The sequence below is a fragment of the Athene cunicularia genome (assembly GCF_003259725.1).
Source record: "Athene cunicularia isolate RWA chromosome 1 unlocalized genomic scaffold, athCun1 chr1_part2, whole genome shotgun sequence".
NCBI classification, from domain to species: Eukaryota; Metazoa; Chordata; class Aves; order Strigiformes; family Strigidae; genus Athene; species Athene cunicularia.
In genome coordinates, this window is record NW_020799092.1 from 76,081,957 (window position 1) to 76,101,962 (window position 20,006).

At 44.9% G+C, this 20,006-nt stretch overlaps 1 protein-coding gene across 2 annotated transcripts in view; it reads left to right on the forward strand.

The window, feature by feature from the left end:
- CCDC3 (coiled-coil domain containing 3) overlaps window positions 1-20,006 on the forward strand; it is a 76,372-nt gene that overhangs the window by 41,169 nt on the left and 15,197 nt on the right. The window contains exon 4 of one of the 2 annotated variants that reach the window (XM_026863993.1): window positions 3,649-3,723. The exons of the other annotated variant lie outside the window; for it this stretch is intronic. The gene's annotated coding sequence lies outside the window, so the exon portion shown is untranslated. Of the gene's footprint in view, window positions 1-3,648; window positions 3,724-20,006 lie in introns of those variants that run through there. 2 annotated transcript variants of the gene reach the window in all.

The window sequence follows — 20,006 nt, forward strand, 5'->3', positions numbered from 1 at the left end:
CCCCCCACCTCCATCACCAATTTTTTGATGAAAGTGCCAGTTCAGCCCCATGAGCCACTGCAGGCACTTGACCCAGGAGATCCTCTTGGAAAGATCTGGTGACAATTTACCTCCTCCACAGGGGCTGGGCAAGCAAGGACAGGGGGATATATGGAGATGGATGATGTAGGAAGAATGCAGGCATGAATACTCTTTGCTCCATCACCATCCCCAAGTTCTCAACCTCCTTTAAGCTTGGCTAAAGTCTACATCCAGTGTCTGAGCAAAGGCTATGTCTCAGACACGGTCAGTTTGGGCCCCTCTTCAAAATGAAATACAGATGTGCCCAAATTGTCTTAAGACTGTTTTGAAATATCCCTAAATATTCTAAGTAAAATATATAATATTTTTTCTTTTACCAAGAAGTGCCTCAAGGGTCTCAGTAACTCCTTCATGTGCCTTTATCACTGACCAGCCAATAGGGTTGGAAACCATGTCGTATCAGGACTGTGTCTGAGACCTAATCCAGCTCTTGCAGTAAGGAGTGGACTTATCTTAACTATTAGTGGGTGCTGGATCAGGCCCAGCAGACAATTTCAGATCCTGTTTTCAAGCAGGTTTAATTTACAGTGTGGACAAGGCTTCAAGTTTTGTAATCACTGTTTGAGGTATAATGGAGGTTGCTGGGCAGCCTCACTTAGTTACACTTAGATACTGTAGAGACCACATCAATATCAACAGGGCATTAATAATTAAGGTAGTTTATATATGTATATATTTTAAAATCCTATAGAAAATATTTTTATTACACATTTGATATAGTCTAATTTCTTAAAATATGAAGTAAATCCCATTTCTTGGTTATCTCGTTAAAAAAAAAAAAGTCCATCATGTCCTTTATTAGACATTTACAAATGGACTTCTGCTCAAGCAGCATAGGTTAAGGCATCAGTATCCATGGCTGATAATGTTTTCAGCTGTGTAAATGTACTGATACATGTCTTGGGTCTTGGTATTCAACCAACCTTCCTTCATGACAGGGCACTATAAGGAGAGAAAGGTAGAAGAAGAATTTTTGTGTTTCTCTTACCTTCTCAAAATAGTTTTCCTTACTCCAGGCATGGGACCCAAGTGTAGATATGCTTCATGCTTTCTGACAGGGGCAGCCAGCCCTTGCCCAGCCCCAGGCAACACTGACAATCTGCCAGGGCTAAACCTGATTTGTACTAGGTGGACTGATTCTGACATTCTTTAACATAGAGGTGAGGCCCTCAGCAATAACAGTGTGTGGACCACTGCTCTTCTCCTAACTCTCCACACTTTACCAGATCACTACATGGTCTCCATGCTGTGTCTCAGCACTCAGAATTAGAGTATATCCAGGCTACAGCTCTGCTGGACCATGATTTAACTGTCCTTGCACTAGGAAAAGCCCATATCAGCTTTCAACCATGAGCTTCAGTCCAAGCTGAACTCAGAAGTTAAGCCTTCTTTTGGCTTCTAGGATGCTGCTGAGTTTAATTGCCTTCCAGTTTTGCTCCTTTTGGAAATAGACCTTTTTTTTTTTTTTTTTCTTTCCTTTTTTTCTCCACTTCTTGAAATAATATTGGCATTTCTTGAGATTCTGACTCCTCCACAAGCTCCACCAGTTTCAAAGGCTTTACCTACAGAATCAGCACAATTTGAGTTGTTTTGTGCTGTAGTCAGCAATGCTGTTTCCTGAGAATTACTACAGACCTAAGGCTTCCTTAGAAGCCATCAAGAGATTTTAACTCCAAAATTTAAACCTGTAAGAAAGTAACTAATTCTTTTTGGTTTGTTTCTGGTTTCTAAACTGCTGTTTAAATAAATGAACTGGTTTTCCTGGTATAGGTATTAAAAGCTTGTGTTCTAATTTTTTATTAATAAAAATATTCCCTCTGGTATTCATTCATGCTTTATAAATGTTTGTATAAATCTGAGAAAATATAGTTAGTATAGCTACACCTTTGCTATTCTCACAAATTTTCCACAGTGTTGAAAATCTTATTCTTTTTGTTGATATTTTTCCTTTGATGAAAAAATGGGAATTTTCTTCCTATTTCCCCCTTTCTCTAGCTAAAAAAAAAAAAAAAAAAAAAAAAAAAAAAACAGAAAAAAAAAATAATCCCCAAATACAAAATCCAAATGCAATTCATAATGTCCCCTTTGGGTACAAAACCAAAAAGGGTTGGTTTGTTGTGAGTTTTTTTCCTTTCGTTCCTTCTTGGTTTTGGATCATTTCCAGAGATAAGGACCAGCAGTCAGATCAGATCACAGGTTAACATGCTCAACAAGTATCAGGGGATGTCAAGCCCAAATAAAAATGATACAGAAGTGTCACCATTGATTGTCTGTCCCTGCTGGTGACAGTATCTGGAGAGTGACCAGGGAGACTGTATGGGCAGGAAACTCGAGTGTGAAGAGGATGGTGAGTTACGTCCATTCAGACTGATACACATTGCATAGGGCCTGACACAGACACTCATTTTTAGACCCACTCTGAAGCTCTTTCAGGGACCAGTTAATGTGGAAATGCATAAAAAGGGCAAAATTTCATGCCATTTTCCAAATTAATGTCAAAGGCATGATTGAGTTACTCTTGAACAGCTATGTGGGAGAGACTAGGGTGCAGAGGAAGTTGGCATAGCTAGATGGGTTGGCAAGGGATGGTATAGAAACCCAAAAAACATCCTGGGGAAAAAAAGGAAAAAAAAAAGCAGAAGTATTCAAATGAGGAAAGCAATTGGTTAGAAACAACACCGAATGTGGTAGCCCCCCATGAGAAGTTCAAAGATGCTTTACAAATTAGTAACATCTGCTTTTGCAAACACATCAGGAGCTTGAAGGCTGCCAGAACACCTGCAGGGCCAGTGCTAGGGGTTCCTGGAGCAGATGAAGCCAGAACTGGAGGCAAGGAGGGGATTTTCGGCATCTGTGTTCACCATGAAGGAGTTTAGGGATGCTCTCGTGTCTGAATGAATTATTCCTGATGGATCCAGAGGGTAGCAAATTGCAAGGACAGAGAGAGAATGGGTGTGAACAGTAGCAAAGAGTAGACTTAGCTGAGTGATGCTGAGTGAGTGACTGACAACAAAAGTAAATGAAATGCAATGTGGGTAATGTAAAAAGATTAATGAGGGAAAAGAAAAATATTCCTACCTTTTGACATGAAATGAGATGCTCTCAGCTGGCATTAGCCAGCTAACATAATTGTATACAATTAGTGGTCAATTAGTCAATCAATTGGATCGATCCAGTATCATGATGATAGAGAAGCTACTCCATATCATTCTATGAAAACATGGGCTCAACACTTCAGGCAAAAATGTAGGTGAAGTGGTAGGAATTGGTAGGAAAGGGCTAGAGATCATCATTACACTGGTAAGTATGAGGTATGTCCACTTCTGGGATGCAGTGTGCAGTTATTCCCTGTCTCAAAAAAAGTGTCTAACAGGAAATGTATAGTGAGAGGCAACAAGGAAAATCCAAAAACTAGCATAGCTTCATATGACAAGCAACCATATTTTCCAGGACTTCGGGCTGGAGAAGAGAGAGGAGAATTACGGAGGGAAACAGGACAGAGGAAATCTTGGGATTGTCCTCTTTTCACCACCACCACCACCACATGTCTCTGTTGTGCTATTTCAGTCCCTGGTTAAACTTTTGCAAGGTTTTTGTGCCTCATCAGAGCTGAAGTAGATGCTTCAGATGCTGATCTGCACCCAAAAAGCACCTTCTCAGATTTTATAACAGGATTTTCTGGATTTTTTTGAAAGTCGATGCTTAGAGAGCAAAGTGCATCAAATAACCTGTATTATTTTCTCTTAAATCCCAAGTACCACCCTGATTTAACAACACTACCTGGATAGCTCAGGAGGAACCATACAGTCAAGGAGGATTTATGGAGAACACACAATGTTAGCAGCTTTCTTTACTCCTTAACAACAAAACCATTGAGAGGAGAATGACTTCCATATGTTTGAACAATAATTTAGGGAAATAGCCATGTTATTCTGTTTGGGTTTTAGCAGAATGGGGTTTTGGAAAAAAAGTGTACATCAGTGTTTCAGAGTTGTATCACTAAAGCCCATTTCTAATACACAAAACTTCTTGCCAATCTAGGTAATCTCTCATTAATGAGGCAAAAGAACCCAAATTCATTTCTAAAAGTAGCAGAAAAAACATAAAGGGAAAACTGTGGAAAGCAGATAAAACTGACAAGGTATGTCATTCTTTCTTATAATAAATCCAAGTAATTGCAAGGAAATTTCATTTTTTTTCTCCCCACTTAACCCCAATTATCTTAATTTAATCACAGAAACATTGCTATTTCCCTCCAAACCAGACTGCTTTGCGTGTGAAACATTGTTTCCAACATGTGCTTGGGTTTAGGCATGTTCCTAATCCCTAAAACAAACAGGGAGCAGGAGAGCACGTCCCAGCATACGTGGCATTGGAGGGAGGGCTCATTGGCTCCAGTTGCATCGGCTGTGTGAGAAACCAGGGCATGTCGTCCCAACAGGAATTTCCCAGGTGGCATCGTAGCTAATGCCTGGGGAGGCAGGCAGACACAGATGTAGTGGGGCAGGAGTGATGCTGTCTTTCTGAGGAATCATCTTTTGGTGGATCAGGATTTGGTGCAGATGACACCAAGTTGGGTGGGAGTGTTGAGCTCTTTGAGGGTAGGAAGGGTCTACAGAGGGATCTGGACAGGCTGGATTGATGGGCCAAGGCCAATTGTATGAGGTTCAACAAGGCTCAGTGATGGGTCGTGCACCTGGGTCACAACAACCCCCTGCAACACTACAGGCTTGGGGAGGAGTGGCTGGAAAGCTGCCTGGCGGAAAAGGACCTGGGGATGTTGGTTGACAGCCAGCTGAACAGGAGCCAGCAGTGTGCCCAGGTGGCCAAGCCAATGGCATCCTGGCTTGTATGAGAAAGAGTGTGGCCAGCAGGAGTAGGGGAGTGGTTGTCCCCTTGTACTCAGCACTGGTGAGGCTGCACCTTGAATACCTTGTTCAGTTTTGGGCCCCTCACTGCAAAAAAGACATTGAGGTGCTGGAACGTGTCCAGAGAAGGGCAACGGAGTTGGTGAAGGGTCTAGAGCACAAGTCTTACGGGGAGTGGCTGAGGGAACTGGGGTGTTTAGCCTGGAGAAAAGGAGGTCTCAGGAGAGACCTTATTGCTCTCTACAACTGCCTGAAAGGAGGCTGTAGTGAGGTGGGTGTTGGTCTCTTCTCCTAAGGAACAAGTGATAGGATGAGAGGAAACAGCCTCAAGTTGCACCAGGGGAGGTTTCGACTGGATATTAAGAAAAATGTCCTCACTGAAAGGGTTGTCAAGCACTGGAACAAGCTGCCCAGGGAAGTGGTGGAGTCACCATCCCTGGAGGTATTTAAGAGACATGTAGATGTGGTGCTTAGAGACGTGGTTTAGTGGTGGCCTTGACAGTGTTAGGTTAATGGTTGGACTCGATCTTAAGGATCTTTTCCAATCTAAATGAATCCATGATTCTATGACTTCGTTGGTTTTCCATTAGATGGGCTTGGTGGCATCACACCACTCCTGAGGTGCCTGATGATTTCTTCTAATGAGAGTGTCCTAGCAATTGCTTGCTGTTTGGTTAAGGTTAATTGTGCACAGTGACATCTCCCCCTCTGGTTATCTGCCTGTGAATAGTTTCTTTTCTTTTTACTGAATTTTTCCACAAACAAGGAGCCATTTCTCAGAACAAGGTTACGGTGGTAGTGAATAATTGTTTTGCAACGTTAAAATATAATCAGTGAAGTGACATTTTCTTTGGCAGACTCCCATTTTGGAGTCATGACAAAATTTGGCAGAAGTCCCTTCACATCCTTAACACCATCACCACCCCCACCACCACCCCCCCCCCAACAAAAATCAGCAGGAAGCCTTTGAAATGTTTTGGGTTTGCACTACACACACACTCAGCAAAGCCTTCACAGTGCTTCATGGCTAAATCCACAGCAAATGCCCTTAATGAACCTTCCTGAGCCTGTCTTCATCCCAACTGGACAGTCAGGCTTCCAAACAGAGCAATACAGACAGCCCATGCCAGAGCAGATTTTTATTGTATCTCTGGCCCTAGGATGCCTCTGCAGTGCCCTGGGGCTGGGCATATGCTGGGGGAGGTTAAGGTCTGTGCATTCAGGGAGGTGTCACAAGGATGATGGTGCTCCAGTAAGCTCAGAAAGGAGACGAGGAGTACCTACAGGAGAGACACTGGAGCTGGAGCACTTGTAGGGCCAGAATAGATCTTACAGTGGTGGCTACCAGCACCTGGATGGGACTCCTGGAAAAGGGTGAGCCGTTTGCTATACACTGTCCATCAAGGGTCTGTGTAAGGTGAGGACTCGGTTGTGTCAGTGACATTTCAGTGAGGTGAGAGGAGGTATTCATTTGTTTAAAAAACAGACCCGCAGAGGACTTGCAGGTGGTGAGTGCCCAGGGAAGGCGCAGGGAGACACAGGATGCTGCAGGCAGCACAAAGAAGGGACTGAGCAAAAGCCACAGCATTCAACCCTCTCCCTCCAAGCTCACCAAAACCTCTTGCTTCCCTGGACAAGTGTCTAAACACCGGGCATGGCTATGATTTCAAAGCTTAACTTTGAATTACTGAGAAAAATCAGTAACTTTAATGAGAACAGACCCAGGCAGCACAAGTCTACCGGAAATCAAGGAAAATTCTCTAACCACAAACTGGACAGAGCTTTGGGCTCAGCTGATGCTGTGCCCACAAACCACCCACAAATACGACCAGAAAAACCACATATTGATTGGCTCAGGCATGTGGATATGTATCCTCCATGCCACTCGACTCACCTGGCCATCAGGGAAGGCAGTCAGATCCATCAGACTGGTCTGGAGCTACCCATGTCAGCATGCCCCTAGAACCCTCCAAACCCCTTGGTACCAGGGTCTAGAGTGTGTTTTGTCTTACCACGTTTTGTTGGGAAATTAGGTGTGCATGAGCTGCAGTTCTGCTTGCAATTGCCTAGATGTAACACTACGTGAGAACTGAGTGGAAATTTTCATACAAATAAGAATCTTTCTGAGTGCTGACTGTGCCTTCTGAAAGTCAGATTTATCAGTATCCCATCCTCCTAACACAGAGCAGAGCAAGTCACCCAGAAACTGGCCACCTCGCTGAACACAATTAAGTCAAAAACACCCCATCACACACACTAGAGTAGACAGGCCCTGCAAGCAGGAAGAGGGAAGTGGCCAGGGCCAGTGTTGGGAGAAGGGATTCTGCTTCAAATGAACTCCCTCCCCAGTTCCACCAAAGAAGTTCTCTGAGGGTTTTACAGACAGAATTTGCATTGCAGCAGCTCACAGACTGAATCACTGCCCAGCTGCTGCTATGGCCCCTATGGCACCCTGGCACTTCCCTTCCCCTGGGTGAGATCTCTGCTCTGCTAACGTCAGCCCACCCTGTGTAGGCTGCCTTGTGAAGGTAGGGACACATTACCATGTACAGGCACCATCTCCCTTCACACTGCTCTTCAAAAGCTTGGATGACTTCAAGAGGACTCTGCTAGTGTGTTGCTTGGTGCCCTCTTTTACCAGGGCAAGGGGATTATTACTGTGTCCTCTTCTTGGTCACTAGGGCAATCTATTAAATCAGAAATATTATGAGGCATTTTGTACTTGAGTGTGTTTGGCCCCATTCCCACCAACTTTGGCCCTGTGTCCCTGACATCTCAGGAGATCTGGAGTTGCCTGGCAGGGCTCACAAGAGGCCAAGTCAAGTCCATATCTGTGCACATGTTCACTGTCATCAGGAGCTCCTCCATCCATGCACAGTGGATTGACAGCTCGCTCTCTGCGGGAGTGGGCAGACACTGCGGTGAGGTGTGTCAGTCTTCAGCACCCAGCTGAAGTTTTTAAACTTCACATATAGTTTTTAAACTTCATTATGGACCCAATTCTCCTCTCACATTAGGCAGGAGCAGCAATGACATTCAAGCCACTGCTGATACTGCAGACAAACTGATTTTGCCAAGGTTGTGGCAGATTACAGCTGCATACTGGCATTAGAGTGAAATAAAGCTCAGCAGTCGGAGCTGACCTTTTCTTATCCCAGTCCCTTCAAAAATGCGCAAGTCACCTGCAGCCCTGGGCAAAGACCCCTCTGGGAGAGACATCCTATATCATACGTGTGTTTTGTATCAGCAGATGGCCAGGAGCTGCATAGCTCCAGCTCTGGCACCAGATAAAGCACCATCATGGGCAGCAATGAACAAGTGACCACTTCTGTGGTGGGACCAACCCAGGCTATCTTGCTGCTGACCTGAGTGGCAAATTGGCAACATGGTGAAGAGTAGAGGTGAGCTCAACCCATTGCTGTCAGTGTCCAGAGCACACCAAGTGGCCTAGCTCCTTCTCTATTTCTAATTGCTCTTACAGACTCTTGGGATCCTTTCTGCAAGGAAGGCAGTCAAAAGGAAACCCCAAACCACATGGTTCTGGAAGGCCACCAGCTGCCAAGGTGCAGCCCATAGATCACAGTCTGGGAACAAACGCAACAAAATACTTCACCTTTCCACTGACTATGTTGAGTGCTCAAAACACTTATAATGCTTTAAGCAAGGCTTTGCATGACTGTCTTCCACTTAAAGTCAAGCAAAGGAACCAGGGCACATGTAAATCACTTAATTCATATGACAGTTCAGTGGCAGGTCTGCATAAGAAAAGTCAGGAATCCTCAACTTTTGGCCCCTGCTCCAGTTTCTAAAATTTCCAACTGCTCAAGTGGGGCAGGGAGCGGAGATGCCAGCACATCAGTGAGGGGATGTAGCTCCTTGCAGAGGATGAATCAGAGCGGTCTGAGCCAGGTGCCAGAATTTGGATTGCATATTCTGACAGGAACACACCTAGCTAAACAAAAGGGATGGGACAAATGTACTCTTGGCTGGAGCAAAGCCCAGAGAAGTCTCTTCTGCTCTTCAGCATCAAGAGCTCTTTTGACAGCCTTTGACTATTGAATGTCTTTACACAGTCCCCACACAGAAACCAGGTCCACCCTGGGGACTGCCAAGATTTGGCACTTCTGATACACCCAGGCTGCCTCGCAGGAGGCAAACTGGGGAATCCTTCATGATAGGAACAATGAGGACATCATCCCTTTGCTGTGGCCATGCACAGAGGATGAGAAGCGCTTGGGCAGGTAGGACACCACCTGCAGCATCCCCCCCAGCAGCTCTTCCAGTGCTCCCCATACAAGCATAGGCTGGAAAACCATTGCTTTTTCTCAGTGTTTCCTTGAAGAGGACACATGGTATTTGGAGAGCAGAGAGGATTTTTGACACTTCTTTTTTCCTATTCTGTTCTGTTTACTCTAGCAGATAGGCCATAATCCAAACTGTAATTTTTACAGGACTCAATCAAATCCTGTCTCTGAAATGTATAACTATCTGCCCTGACATCTCCTCTGTGTCCCCGGCCCATGCACATATTTCACAGGCTCCAAGGGAAATGTTTTCTTCTGCCAGGGCTTTGCTCAGCTGAGTCAGTGCTGGAGCCTACACAGTCAGGATTTTCCTCTCTGCCCCCAGCCTCCCTGGCAGCCCTGGTCCCACAGCTGGAATCAGGTCTTTAAACTGCTGGTTGCTCAGTAAAGCGAATCTGCTCTGTGGGTATGAGATCTCAGGCAGAAAAATGGCATCAGAGGCACTTCATTAGCTTCCTGCAGAGCAGTGAAGGAGCTTGTGGGTTGTCTCATGAATTTCTAGAGTAGGAGGGGAGCAGCAGCCTGATTGAAAGGTTTTTGAGGTTATTCATAGAATCATAGAATGATTTGGGTTGGGAGGGACCTTAAAGATCACCTAGTTCCAACCCATCTGCCATGGGAGGGGCATCTTCCACTAGCCCAGGTTGCTCAAAGCCCCGTCCAACCTGGCCTTGAACCCTGCCAGGGAGGGGGCAGCCACAGCTTCTCTGGGAAACCTCTGCCAGTGTCTCACCACCCTGACAGTAAAGAATTCCTTCTATCTAATCTAAATCTACCCTCTGTCAGTTTAAAGCCATTACCCCATGTCATATCACTACATACCCTTGTAAAAAGTCCCTCCCCATCTTCCCTGTATCCTCTTTAAGTACTGCAAGGCCTCTATAAGGTCTCCCTGGAGCGTTCCTTCCACCAGGCTGAACACCCCCAACTCTCTCAGCCTGTCCTCACAGAGGAGGTGCTCCAGCCCCCTGGTCATCTTCATGGCATCCTCTGGACCTGCTCCAGGAGGTCCGTGTCCCTCTGATGTTGGAGGCCTCAGACCTGGACACAGCACTGCAGGGGGGGTCTCATGAGAGTGGAGGGGAAGAACCACCTCCCTCGACCTCCTGGCCACACTTCTTTTAACCTTCATGGCCCAATTTCTTAATCTTTCTCACCCAAGAGGTAAGAGTGCGTCCAATGTACCAAGATGCTCCTGCAGGATCTCCAGTGGGCTGGGAAGAGGAGAGAGGGACCCTATCACCAAGCTGTGCCAGGGCACACAAGGGAAGGGCTGGACAAGTCAAAAAGGGAGGAGGGAAGCACAGACCAGCAGGTTGTCCCAATCACTTATTTGTTTCAGATGACATTTCTGTTCCACTTTCCCTGCCCAGAGAATAGCAGAGAGCCTCCAAGGGAAAAGGATTTATTTGATCTGCTATGCTAGTAAAACCCAGGCAGACAACGGAGATGATGACATGCTTGATCTCTGCTCACCGTCCGATGACAAACACATGACCGCATCACCAAGGGGTGCTTGCTTGAACTGTTCCCATGCATTTCCATGGGAACGGGGCAACTGTTTTGGTTTCTTATTTTTAATATTTCTTTTATGGTTATTTCTGAAATACCCTTTTAGCTGAAGACTTGGACTCAAGAGATAAGGAAGAGGAAATGTCACGGACTGTTGTTAAAAAATTATTTTTCCCAGTTCTTGATGCCAGGAAAAGCAGCTCTTGCTGGAGGAAAACAGATCATGAGTTATGCTCTCTTCAAATTGTTTGTTTCAGAGATGTTAGAAATTGCAATATGCACCAATGGGTATAATGGCAGCAATGAAAACCTTTTCTGTAGTAAAACTCTTATAACCTGATCTCTCTTCTATTGTGCATATATAGGTGATTCAGGCTAGTTTTAGGATCACAATCTATTCTTCTTCACATACGCAAAATGAGGGCATCACTTTGCTCCTCACAGACATGAGATAAAAAGCTGATTCCTGCCTCAAGAAACAGATTTTATAATTGTGGCTGGAACCAGCACTGCTTCCCAGGAGATCAGGACAGCTGTGATTTTACAGCACTTCCGGTATTTACACTGTTCAGGTTAAAAGTTTTCATGCTGGTGCCAGTCTCTGCCTCAGTGCATGGAAAAAGTAGTTTCCAAACTGTCAACCACCTCTGGGGCTGTCTGCAACTGGAAAACATTTTATTTTTCTCTAAATGTTTTTGCTGCTTTTTTTACCATCCCCATATTTGGAGCAAAGAGCTGGAGTTTGATGAGGACATTTTTATATCAAGTCTATTATTCCTGTGGAAAACCCACCCCAATTCAGACAGGTTATAATGAATGGTTAAGAGTTCTGCGGCTGCAGACACTCATCCAAGTCTCCCTCTTAATCAGCTTTACTGTCCCAGTCTTATGGACCACACTAGTACTGGCCACTGGTGGGATTCCCAGCATTGTACCACAGCTGGGTAATACAGCGCAATACGATGGTCCAAGGGGTGCCATTTGCTAGAAGTCTCTGCCAGAAAGTACTGTCTGTAGTTTCACCCTTGTGTCACCTGTGGCCAACTTGGTACCTCAGCTTGTGGGAGAGAAAAAGCACCACTGATCTGGAATTGCTCCAAGATGTAGGGTCTCGTCAAAAACTAATCGCCTCATTTGTACTGAGATTTAGGGGAACAAGGGCTGCTTTCCGTGCCTGGAAGTCTAGAACACCAGGAAACCTCTCCTAGGTCAGAAAGACACCTCCTGATCTCTTGTGTTCTTGTGACATGAGACGGCATGGCAGTATCAGCTGCTTTTGCTCATAGCTCTGTTGTTTGAGATGCTCTCATAATCCATGTGCCTCCCACAAGTAGGTCATGGTTGCAGCAAACATGAACCACCATGCGCTCAGTGCTATAGCACTGCACTTAGCCCGTCACAAAGCAGGGTTGTGAGCCAGACAGTGGTTGGGATGAATTAAATTAATCCACCTCCTGAGCTGCTGGATGGTGACAGAAGGACACTTAAAGGTGTTGTCAATGAGGTGGACAAATTGGTAAGAGCAGTTTGGGACAATCATCTTTAAAACCCTCATGACAGATGTCTCCAATAAAGCACTTGATTCAGATTTGTCAGGACAAGGTCCAGAGCATCAGTCAGACATCACGAGCACACAAAATCCATCTGAGACCCAGAATTACATACATCTCACCTTCATAAGGCAACAATGGTATTGCCTCTCTGGGCCCCGTTGCAATGGGAATGGCACAGGTTGAGCTGCCAAGCACACTAAGGGATGTATAGCATATGATATAATAATATAATGTTATGTTTCCACTGTTCTTTCAGTCAAACCCTGCCTCACAGGTACATCTGGACAGGAGAGATGTTTAACGATCACTGCACGTGCAACAAGATAATTTAAAACAAAAAATGAGAAAGGATTTCATAGTGTTTGGAGACTGGTTATGGGAGCAGATTGGAAACCCCATGGAAAGGGTATAGGGACTCTGATGAAGAGTGTTATGGTTTCAACAGGGACTGAGCAGTGGTAGACGGTCAATGCAGGCACCAAATCTCTGGCAGTACAGGTCCTCCCAAATCAGACAGTCACCCTGGGAGGAAGACAAGACCCTGCAGAGACAGACCGAGCTGCTGGGCTAAACCCTGCTGTATTTCTGTCTCCCAGAACAGCCTTGGTGAGATGATTTACCAGGCATCACCAAGTGCTTTCACTGAGACCATGTAGAGGACACAGCTAGCACGGGCAGGCACATGCAGAGGCAGCTACCACGTGGCACCTATAGATGCATGCATGGCCGCTGTTTGGGACAAAGGGACATCCCAGATAACTGAGCAGCTCCTTTATTTCAGTGGGTACCTAAGGAAATAAAATGGTAAATAAATAATATTAAATAAAAATAGACTAAATAACAATAAAAAGATGAACAATATAAAACCAAAACAAAATCAGTATTAGTAAAATAATTTGTAACAAAATTGATAACAATATAGATTATTTTTAAAATAAACCCCATAAGGTAGGAGCCAGCCAATACTGCCATCTTGATGACTGTGGTTTTAATATATGACCTAATACAGAGTTTAGCATATGATTATATGCACGTGGATGATGGGAAGTTAGAAACCATGGTTCAACACTCTCCTCAGCACCCATCATTCTCACTGAGCTGTCACCTGTGGCTGAAGCCCCAGGCTGGGAAGGGACCCTCCACACAGACCTGGACAAAAATACAGCCAGAAGTACAAAAGTCACAGGACCAGCTGTGAGGAACAGGGTTTTGAAGGCTGGTGGCACCAACACTGACCAAAACAGGGAGAAGCCTTCACATCAAAGCCTGATTCAGGTGCTCATCTTGTGATTTTAATTTAATATTAAAGAGAATAAGCAGCACCCAGTCTCAGGACTGGCAGCTTCCAGGTGAGTACACATATCCAGATGAAAATCCTGAAGGTGCCAAACCTGGAGGATAACATACACTGATGTGCTGCGACATGCATGAACACTTCAGCAGGTATCTATACTCAGGGTACGTTGGACAAGCACAGACAACAAATACCCAACCTGTTGAGATACAGCCTGAGGCAAAAGACATCAGCACCACTAATGAGGTGTTTGACATCTGCCAGGAGCCTTCACAGCCTCTGCACAATTATGCAGGTGAATGTAAGGAGGAGATAATACATTAATAGTGGCTTGACATGAACCTACTGAACCTTACATGCTGTGTGCAAGGGCTGCTCTTCTTGCAGACTTGTGGGTCATCTGGGGCCAGGGTACCTGGGGAGGGAAACAATTTTCACACATCCTCTTACACCGAATCCACCTGCTTCAGGCGTATGCAGGCAGTGGTCCTGCACACCTCCAGCAAAGCCTTGGCAGTGACAAAGTGAATGCTGCTCAGGAACTGGAACTGGACCTTCTTGCTCTGCAGAGCAGCACGGCAGCCCAACCCATGGCTGGGGCTGGGGGGGCCTCACTCAGCAGGGCTCCTTGGGGTGCAGGGGAAACCCCAGCTGCAGAGCTCCTTTGCTGCATGACTGGCCCCAGGATGCCAGGCAATGCCCAAGACCTCAGATGTCTCCCACTTGGTCTCATCCTTGTGAGTGCAATCATGGAAGGTCCAGCCTTGCAGCTACATCCGACTCACAAGAGCGAGGTCCCTCCCCAAACACAGGGGGAGCAGATGCTGTTTGCTACAGGGGGCTGGCATGTTGTCTCAGCTACCAGCTATCAGAGTCACAGAGCAAAAGCAAGTGCACCCTCTCCACATTTGCTTACACATCTCCCAAATCACATTCAGTAAGGTGCAAAACACATCAAAGGCAGAAAATAAAAGGCTATCCTGCAGTGGACATAAACCTTGCTCACTTTGTTTTCCAGGCAAAAACTAAACCAGCATGCATTGTGTTGGCTTTACAAATATAACGTACCTTCTCCCGAACTCGTGGGTCTGACCTAGTAGGAGGGTTTTTATACCAGCCACAACTGTGCTAAAATGCATACTGTGAATTCAGATGCAGTCAGCTTGGGACTTGCAGCGGTGAAGGCTGTGCGGCACTGCAGTCAGAGCTGGGGGCAGCCCAAGGACAGGCCATCAGGCTTCCGGACCCAGCCCTGGTCAGCAGGGCAAGGTTAGTGCTGAACTCAAAGCACCTGTGACGGGTACCTAGTCCTGTGCACCAACTCGGGGGCTAAAGGGGCTGGAGGAAGGAAAAGGTAATCACGCTGGTTTAATTAAAGACAATGGAAGCTTTCCAGCCACATCATTACAGACCATGTGGAGACTAAAATTGCTGTCCTGCTAAAAGGATAAAATAAAATGCATTGTCACGCTGGGGCTCAAGCTGATCTGAACTTTGTATTCCTCATCTGCTGTATGCTCACTTCTTGTTGTTTTTAATGGGCTGCAGATAGTCTTTGGTTTCACAAATTTATCTTCGAAGCAGATTCTTTGTATTCTGTATAGAAATAGGCTTCAGGGTGTATGAGCAGAGCTGGTGGGGGGCTTTGCACTGTTGATAAGTAATGATATTTTCTCTGCAGCAGGAACCAGGGTCAAGTGGGACGCGATGTACGTTCTTCACTGCTGAGCAAGGAGTGGGAGGAAGCAGCATATTTCCACCCATAAAACAGGGGGACATTAAGACGTTACAGGCAGCTTTGGCAACACAGAGCTCATTAGCCCAGTGCATGGAAAATGCACTGCGGGTGCAGCAGGCTTGCTGGAAATTTGGTTGGGAAAAAGCGGTAAAGCCCTGTGCAGGCAACAGGAAGAACCCAGTGGTGATGGAGGGCAGCCACGACAGCCAAGGCTCTACCTAAAAGGTCCTCTACCATCTGGGCACCAAGCAGCCAGGAAAGAGAAGGGGGACGAGACAAATTATTTTGGATATGTTGAAAGGTTCCCAGAACAGGAGAGATTCTCAGGGTGTGCTCTAGCCACTGGACTGAAGTTCACTTCGGGGATCTAAATAGGTTTTTAGGTATTATCCTAAACGACTTGCATGCAAAGTCGAAAGAGGTCTAAAAAGTGGGAACTGGAACCCAGGTTTTAGTTTCATATTTTACAATTTTCTTCCATCCATTCCTCTTCTGTGGGGATGTTTGCTGTTGTGCTAAGTTTTCTCTTTCTGAGGACATGTATTTGGAGGAAGAGCCAAGGGCATTGCAGATTGATTTTCTCAGTTTCACTCAGACTCCATGATATGTGGCAATTCAGTAGGATAAGCTCATTCCTTTTTTCCCTTTTTATGGATTTCATTAAGAAGCATGAACAGGCAAAAATCCCTCTAAGCAATTACCAGACTAATTTGCTAGACTTTCATTAAAGCAATTAAAGATAGAATGATGCAATGACCCAGTTCGGGACCCAATTAAGACTGAATCAATAAATCAGTAGGTTTAAATCACCACCATAAGGCCATAGATAATCAAAACAAGTTATGAGGCTGATGCTAAACAGAATTACTGTATTAACATTGACACAGGAGAATTTAAAGAATGAAATACTTTCCAGTTGAGGTGCCCAGATCATCTTACTACAACCAACACTGTGGTGATGGGCACAGCCCGGTACAGGTCCATCAGCCTCCTGGGGAGCATTGCCAGAGTGCACAGCAGAACAGCCCTCCACCATGTGGTAGCCATATGTAGCCCTGGGCACAGTGACTCCTAGACACAAGTGTCAGGACCCTGTTCATCTGCTCAGCCACATTTGGAGCTAAATCATCTCGTCGGACTGCCACCACCTTCTTTGCACAGAGAAGTAAAGCCCCCAGGTGTCCTGTTAACAAATCCTTAACCAGAGCTATTGACCCTTTCTTGAAGGTCTTTGTCTTTCTTCCATCAGAATAGCTGAACAGCTGGTTCTGTCCATAGATTTAATGTGAACCATTGGCAAACTCAAGCACATGGCACCTGCTGCATAATGTCTTTTCTACCCCAAATAATCCTCTAGCCAGCATTGTGGCAAGTCATCCTTCAAGAAAGCATTTAGACTACCAACCTTATCAACACATATTTGCACAGATGCTCATATTCTCCGTGGAAAAAAAAAAGAAGCAAAACAGAGAGTGAAGGTTGAAAGTAAAATCTGAATTCCTTTTTTGTTCCTTGGGATTTTTGACTAACTTGTTCATTACCTGGACTTATTAGTGAAGGTTAGGTCAATGCTGCATTCTGTTGCCCTGGACTGGTGAAACCCATAACCAGAGAGGTTGTAGTGTATCTATCATTAAAGATATTCAAAAGCCATCTGGACATGGTCCTGGGAAACCTGCTCTAAGTGACCCTGCTTGTTGATGACCTCCAGGAGGTCCCTACCAACCGCAACCATTCTGTGGTTCCATCTTGAAATCCCTGCAAAGCAGAACAGAAATGAGCATCTAAGTATTACAAATACTTAGGGAGGAAAGAGGACTTGTAAATCCCTCAACACAAGCCTCCAAGGTGCTCATCAGTTGACTCAGCAGTGGATTCTGATGTTGACATGTTTGGTGGCAATGAAGTTAAACATTGTCCTAAGAATTCAACCTTAGCCTGTTCATAACTGAATTCTCTCTCTCTAGATATTTTGACCAAAAAGTACTTGAAAGCTTGTCCTCTTTCTTCTTTCCACACTTGAAATACATGATAAAATTCTATAATTTGAGTACTGAAAAGGCATAGTAGCCTAGTCCCAAACCATCTGTTTATGCCATGCTGTCTCTGCTTTGGTCTGACATAGACATTATAATAATGTAGTATAATATAATAATAATTATTATAATAAATAATAAATTGTATTGTATTATATATATTACAACTCCAGTGTGTGTACATCACGTACTTGTGTTCTATCTGTTGAGAACAGGAGTTTATCCATCACCTCCCATGGAAAGTCAGTATGGGTTCACCACGATTAAAACTTTGGTGGCACGGATTTTCCCTGTGGTGGATCAGGGATGCAGTCTTGAAGTCTCTCTGTTATAAACATGATATGTGACTCTTCAGTACAGAGGGTACCTTCCCAGCTGGTATCTAACAAAAAGAAGTATTTTTTGAGGTTTTTTAAGCATTTCTGGTCACTGCTAGACTGCAAGCTGAGGCAGACATGTGAACACAGCTCCTGCTTCTTCCTTAAAGAAAGAAAATGAAAAACATACAAGAGCCTATATGGCGCCAAAGAAAGCACAAAGCTCATGAGTTTGACAGGAACAACAAATTACCTCTCAGCTCCATCATTATTATTATTATTATTAATAATAATAATAATAATTTCCCTAAACAAAATTCATTTATGAAGAAGGTAAATGAACCATTAATTGACCATAACTTTATCAGAATATTGCAATTATAAAAAGAAAGACCATAAAGATTAAAAAAGAAAAGAAACTTAGAACTCAGGATAAGTAAACAGAGTTTGGAAGTCAGGAATTTATCCCACTGTAATCCATAAAGCCCAAATGCCAAACAATCTGGAAATACTCAGTTGAATACTTGCAGTGCTGATCCAGATGGTCCTTCTCTCCCACCCCCACAGTTATAAAGAATGGTTATCATCACAGTAACTCAGCATTGTTGAGAATCCCCACCAAAACAAGGACTCAGATGTGCTGGGCAGGGCACATACCCACAGCAATGAAGGTGGATCTTCTCCCAGAGGGATTACCAGAGCTGGGAGGATGCATAGTGTGATGGGAACAGCATGTCCCCTTGTCCCTATGGCAGCTTATGGTGTCCTGGGATTGATCTGGGGCAGTGCAGGCCCGTGTTCTCTCCTCATGAGTGCCCGAAGATATCCTCACAAGCCCATATCTGGAAATATGGTTTTGTGGATGCACAGACAAGCTGAAAGGTAGGGTTGGCCTTAAGGATGGAATTCAGTGTAGGCATAACCAGAGCAAAGGTAGGACTGTCTACGCTGCAAGGAAGTCTCTTCCTCAGCATCACTGTGGGGTCCTGAACCACAGGGGGGGTCTATCCCTGCTCAGGTTGGATGGTCTTTGAAGTTGGGCACCTACACATGCCCTGCTTCAACAAATATCACTCATGCAAAACTCCTCTTGACTGCAACAGAATTGCTGCCCACAGCCTAGCAATGCCCATTGGACCACTGGTTCTGCTGAAGGACAGTGCTGAAGAACAAATGAGCTGAGCAATGGGCTTGGTATAGCCTGAAGAAAGGCTGATGTATGGCATAAGCCAGACCCTCCATGCATACCAACACTCAGACAGCCTTCAAAGTAAGGACGGTCTGCTTCCCTCCAGTCCAAGCATGGCTGTGGATCTTGGCAAGGTTGCAAGCATAATATTTTCTATAGCCCCATCTCAGTCCTGTCCCTTTGGCTTCTCTGTACTGACATTTTATCTCACTTGTTTCAAATAGCAAGAATTTGTTGCTGAGCCCATAACAGTGAAGAAAACGCACAAAGATCAAGTAAATACTGACATGACATCAAGAGCCTATCTTGTAGCATCAGGATTTCAATGGTCCTGTGGTGATCTGTCCTGTTTCACTGGGAGCTAGGAAAGCTTAGCACACACCGGGTGGCCATTGACCCTCTGGAGGAACCTGCAATTTTGAAACGAGCCATGAAAAGAAGGTGCTCCTGGCCAAGATTTTAATATAAATTTAATTGTGAAATGTGGGATAGTCCTTCAACTACCTTAAGCCTGCAGAATTTGAGACAAGCCAGGAGAGCTAACTTACACAGGTGGGATTGTGGTCTGAATAGGAAGGGATGGTCAGAGTTCAGGCTTGTCTCATATGGGAAGACTGTGGAGTCTTTCTACAGGATCTGCTGCTCTTCCTGACACTGCAAATCATGTGTCTGTGTCACACTCCAACTTCAACCTGCTCCCTACCAATATCTTTGTACTTGGATTTACTTTTCCAAAGAGGTATCTTCCCATGGATGTGCTTTTCCAGAGCACAAATGGGAGATCATCTCATCTGTCCCGGTGCAATCCAGCATCTAATCCTATTTCTGTTGTCACAGTTGCATACCACATCTCTGAAATAGTAATCAGATTGGTTATGGTGGTTGTTTCTTCATTCACAATATAAAAGGTAATTTGCCTTTCTCTTTATATTGCTGTGTTGGCCATTATCACTACTGTTCATTTCAACTCTATTACTGAACCATATGTCTAAAACCACCTGGTTATGACCACAAACATGGGCCCACCACTATGTTGTGTGCCTAAAAATGCTTGTATGGGCATAGTAATTTTTCCAGCTATTTTTAAAGGAGAAGGAATTCTTGTGTGCCAGTG